This window comes from Ostrea edulis, chromosome 7 (assembly GCF_947568905.1).
Source record: "Ostrea edulis chromosome 7, xbOstEdul1.1, whole genome shotgun sequence".
Classification (NCBI taxonomy): domain Eukaryota; kingdom Metazoa; phylum Mollusca; class Bivalvia; order Ostreida; family Ostreidae; genus Ostrea; species Ostrea edulis.
In genome coordinates, this window is record NC_079170.1 from 36675347 (window position 1) to 36681399 (window position 6053).

Below are 6053 nucleotides of genomic sequence, written 5' to 3' on the forward strand. Positions count from 1 at the left end.
AAATCCAACGAGCTAGAAATGTATGAAAACAACCGAGCATCTGGTTGGTAAACAAGCATGCCAGTTGACGTATGATAAATTTTTCACTCTGGTTAAATTACACTGCTGGAACCAGAAACCTAAGTAGAAAAATTTGATATGGCTGGAATACGTGGATTTTGGCTGTCCCTATTAATGCAGTTTTATCAGTTTAAATGTTTTGTCACAGCTAGCGGCTACGTATTAAAAGGACTGATTCACGGTTTTCCCCAATCTCTTTTTTCACTTAGAATGATCACAATCTACAGTATGATGTGTTTAAAAGGCTTCACAAAAAATTAATGTTACACATTATGACAGAAGCTCAAGATAGAGATTGAGGTCTGTCATTGTTTACGAAGTTATGAAATAAATGGATATCAATACAGAGAGAGAGAGAGAGAGAGAGAGAGAGAGAGAGAGAGAGAGAGAGAGAGAGAATAATTAATTAAAAAAGCAGGAAAATGTGAAGTTCCAAAATATATTCAAATTACTAGCGCTTTCTGGATTTTAACATCCATCCTCAGGCGAATACAACAACTAAATACAAAGTTGTTTATCTTAGAGACATCTATTTTGACCTTATGATAGTCTTTGCGAGGAGGGAATAGATACATGATGTCATAATACAAAAGTTCGGGAAAGATGACTGGAACAAAATAATAAGCATGAAATTTTACAAAATTAAAAGGTTTAACAATCAGAATTTTTCATATATGCATTGATTAAAGTTTGCTTAGTCTAGGAGGAAACAGTTTAATTAATTTTCTTTAGCAAGTCGCATGGACGTAACTTGATTCTGTTTTAAGTTTTAAAAATGGGCACAGGTGTCAAAATGTTCGCTGCACGGGGTATAGACCATGGGTTAGTAAAGGTCATGGTGGAGCCCCCTGGGATTTTTGCAAACAAGTATTTTTTTAAAGTATATAGTTCCTTGATTATAAATCAGGTTGTTTGACATTTCTACGTAGGGGGGCGTTTACGAGTTTTGGGGGCAAAAAACCCCATGAAATTTGTAAAAATGATAGCCGAAAACTGGAAAAACTCTTCAGATTGGATACAGATCTCGTTGACCTTTGAAAACAAGTATTTTGTAAACGTATGTAAGCCTTTGATTATATATAGAGTTGTTTGACATTAATATGCGGGGGCATTTGCGCGTTTTGGGGCTAAATGGTTTTTTTCTTTAAAACTCGTCGTAAAATGGAAAACTTCTTCAGATCATACAAAGATGACATGCACCTTTGAAAATAATTATTTTCTGAAAGGATGTAACCCTCTAACTAAAAATTAGATTTTTTGTATGGAGACCTTTTTCGACTTTGGAGGCAAAAACCTAAATTTTGTCATAATAATAGCCGGAAACTGAAAAAACCCAATTTAGATCCGATATAGATGCCATTGACACTTGCATGCAAGTATTATGTGAACTTATGTAACCTTTATTACCCTTTGATTGACAAAAAGTTTGATATACATATTTGGGGACATTTACGACTTCTGATGCTTAAACATGATTTTTCCCTAAAAATCCTTAAAACTGTATTGCAAATTGCAATTTCAAGCTCCAGCGTCTTTCATTAACTTCTACAGTTCTACAGTGACGTAACCATGCTTGATAGTGTAATTAACTCAGTACTTCTTGTCAGATGGTACAAATTCATTTTAAACGTGAGGTGCTTAGGTAATATCCATTTACCATTCACAGCTGAGGCACATATGTCCTGAGAGTACGATTTACCAAACCTTTTTGCCTTTGAAAAGAAAAGATAGGTTATCTGATACGACTTGAGAGAGAAATTATGCAATAACATATTATATACACATGTATTCAGAGATGATGGAAAGGTGACTGTAATGTTCATTAATCTGGAATCCGGAATTCAGACCGTAACGCTTTGTTGCCATGTAATGCAAGCACGTTTTCCTTAGTATGTGTATTGGCGAGAAGCCATGTTTTATATGTTTTGTATGTTTGAATAAAGCAAACATAACAATTGGCGACGAGTATGGCCGTCTATGGAAAGATCGACATCTATGAGTTGGATACAAATTGGGACGAATATATCGAAAAGTTAGAGCATTTTTACACTGCCAATGAAGATGAAGTCTATATTGTTGACAGTGTGTGGCCAGAAGATGTACAATCTAATTAAAATCAGATCCTGGGACACGCTCACAATCGCTATGATAGAGTATACGGCGCGGATCTAAAAGGTCTGATTTTAATTAGATTAGAAAATGTACCGACTTATTCGTAATTTGACGTCCCCGCAAAAGCCATCTGATAAATCATATGCCGATTTGAAAGCATTGATTCCACAACACTTGAAACCTAAACCACTGGCGATCGCAGAACGATTTAGATTTAACCAGAGAAATCAGGGCAAACAGGAAACTGTTAGTCAGTATATGGCTGAACTTGGAAAGCTAAGTGAACACTGATTTTGGTGATTGCTTGAATCAAGCTCTACGTGACCGTTTAGTGTGTGGTCTTTCATCGGTGGCAACCCAGCGAAAATTACTGGTGGAAGACAAGCTTGACTTGAAAAAAGCCATGTAGGTACCAATTTCTAGGAAACTCGGTGAGAATTAAGCCCGTAAATTAAACATTGACGCGCAGTAAATGCCATACGTACAATGAAATTGGACATATACACAAAATGTGCTCAAAAAATAAATCAGGTCAACATAAGAAACAAAAATCGAAGTCCAAGTTAAAGTGTGTGTCCAAGAATCAAGAAGAGGATTACAGTGGAAATGAACATTGGCCTATTTTCGCACTGTCAGAGGAGCATGGAAGGGTCAAGGAGATAAAGATATCATTGACACTGGAAGATGAACCCATAGAAATAGACTTGGACACTGGCGCTTCTATATAAGTGGTATCAGAACAACAGTACAAGGCCAAGTTAGAGAAAAAAGTGGCATTGCGTCCAAGTACTGCTATTCAGAAACAATTACTCAGGAGAAATGTTAGGAGTTTTGGGTGAAGTGAATGTACGTGTGAAATATCAGACACAAAATAAATTCTTACCTGTTGTCATGGTGAAAGGAAATGGACCAGCATTATTTGGTACGAATTGGATGGGAGCTATATAACTGGACTGGCAGTCAATTCATTTTGTGCCTGGTGATTTGAAAAAGTATTCAGTGTTTGATAACAAACCAGGATGTATCAAAGGTGTAACAGCAACCTTAAAAGTCAAGGAGGATGTTCAACCGAAATTCTTCAAGCCACGACCAGTACCATTTGTTCTGCGTGATAAGAACTCTGCTGAGTTAGACAGACTTGAGCAGACAGGCATCCTTAAGAACTTGTATGTTCAGACTGGGCAGCGCCAATAGTTCCAGCAATGAAAGGGATGGATCTGTGCGAATATGTGGATACTTTAAAGTTACTGTAAATCCATACCTGGATATTCCGGAATACCCTTTTCCGACAAGTGAAGAGTTGTTCACTAAGCGAAATGGTGGAGAAAAGTTTTCTAAGCTGGATTTATCGCAAGCTTGTAACCTTGTAGTTTTGGAGGAAGAGTCTAAGAAGTATGTAACGATAAACACACAAGCAAGTATTTTTCGAAAGTTTATAGTCCCTTGATTATAAATCAAATTGTTAGACATTTTTACGTTGGGTCGTTTACGATTATTGGGAAAAAAACATAAAATCTCTATGAAATATTTAATATGGCTAAGATACCGCATACCCCATTTTTGAGAATAATTTCTAAGAATAGAGATAAAGGTGATGAGTGAATAAGAAATTACGAATTATCTCCGTTCCTAACATTCTGATTTTGACTAAGGACTACTCCGTTTACCTGATCAAGATATAGGGCTCACGGCAGGGGATGCTTACTCCTCCTAGGCACCTGCTCAAATCTCTGGTATATCTAGGGGTCTGTGTTTGCCCAACTCTTTATTTGTATTGCTTATGGGAGTCATGAGATTGATCACTGTTCGTTATCTTCACTTTTCATCTTAAAAACCACACACAATAAAGGGGGGGGGGTCACGTATACACACATATATCTAGAGCAAGATCTTCCCTTCTACGTCCACAAGTGAAACACATAAAACGAATAAAATACAAACGCAAACAAATCCTTAGCGTGACAAAACCTCTAATTACATGCATTTACTCGCACATTGCATCAGATCAAGCATATTTACTTGCACTACATATACGACCATGTAAACACACTATGACCGAGAAAAAGATCTGCGCATTTAGGCTTTTTGTTCAAGTAGACTCCGAGTCACGTGTTAAACTCGAGACATGTGATGGGTTGATAATTTGCATACAATTTTATTTATATAATCAATTTACAAGCATCAAATAACCTTCAAGTGTTCAACAATTAATTTAATGATGTGATCATCATCTGACGATGATACACGCGGTCTATTATTGGCATACTATTGTCAAATCAGACACTTTATCGGACTCACAATGTTTAAAACATTGTTCTGACGTCATTCTAAACTGTCTGATAGAACTGTATTCGGTATATCCAATTTTCATCAACGGCCCCGATAGCCTAATAGTATCGATAATGACATCGTGTCAACCCTTAGACGTTTTAAAGGAAACTCATACTTGCATTATTATTTGATAAAAGTTTAAAATGTTCCATACGGTATTTACACAAATGTTGAAATTTCAGGGTAACTCGAATCAAATTGTAAAAGCAGCTGATATCTCAGAATGGATGGTGTATGAAATGAATGAAGGCATGAATTCAATCCGTCTCGTTTTCAAAGTAAACACTCGACTGGAAAAGTTTATTCGTATTTTGCATTGCAGTTATGTAATTAGGGAAAATTGAGCATGAAATTTCATACAACTCCTCGGCAACTTTAAAAATATCCCGATAGATAATAATTTTCAAACTCAGTAACCTTTATCTGGTAGCTGGCTATCAGTAATTATAACTTTTATATTTCATGGTAGCTAGCTACGAGTAGCTAACTTTTCTGACTTTTAATAGCTGGCTACTAGTAACTGGCTACTGACTAGTAGCTGACTTTTCCTGGTTCAAGTCGCTGGCTACTAGTAGCCAACTTTACCAGATCTTATACTAACTATTGATAAGGAAACAAACTTTGAAATGAAATTTATTGTAGTTATTGTTTCTTATAACTTGTTTTCTCATTCTTTATATATTATAAAAGAAAAAAGTACAAAAAGATTATCGCATACCCATTTCATCGCATTTAGCAAAAGAGAATATTGTAAAGTCCTGATAATTAATGTAATGAAGTATTTTATCAATCTGATCTGTAATATGTTACGTGTGTATATTTTTGTAGTGATTATTTTGTTTGAATGGCTTATTGGTTATATTTGATATGTTGTAAAACATAATCATCAAACGTTGCTTAAACGAGTGTTATAATGAGTTTTCTTCGTTTTGAAATTGGATATCAATTTTCAATTTTTATTAAAGATATTACATAGATGCAATAAATCAAGGTGGTATCTGATATAGAATCACTTTTCATAGAGGTTGCAGACAGGGTGGGGGGGGTCCTTTTATCACCCTATATACATGTATTATTAATATACATGCAGAAATATTAGTTAGTCAAATTAGAATGATTACGAATTTTAAAGGCATTATTGTGAATAATGTAGAAAAAAAAATTGACTGATGATACCTCACTTATTCTTGATGGCGGTGAAGAATCTCTCATAGACGCTCTTTGGAAAAAAATTCAGAAATATCTGGACTTCATATTAAGTATAAAAAAAAACTCATGTACCAGTAATATGGTAAGGTTCCACAAATTAAAGTAAAGAAACTTTGCTACTTAGGCTTAGGTGGGGTACTACCAGATTTACTTTGTTAGAAATACATTTGATGTGGAATAAGAAAAGATACTACAATTAAATTATGAAACAAAATTCTATAATCAAACAAGAAAAAGTTTTAAACTCCCGTTGGGAAAATCAGTTATCAAGACATTACTAATCCATATTTTAATGTCAATCCTAAACCCATCTGAATGCTATATTAAGGAATTTGAAAAGA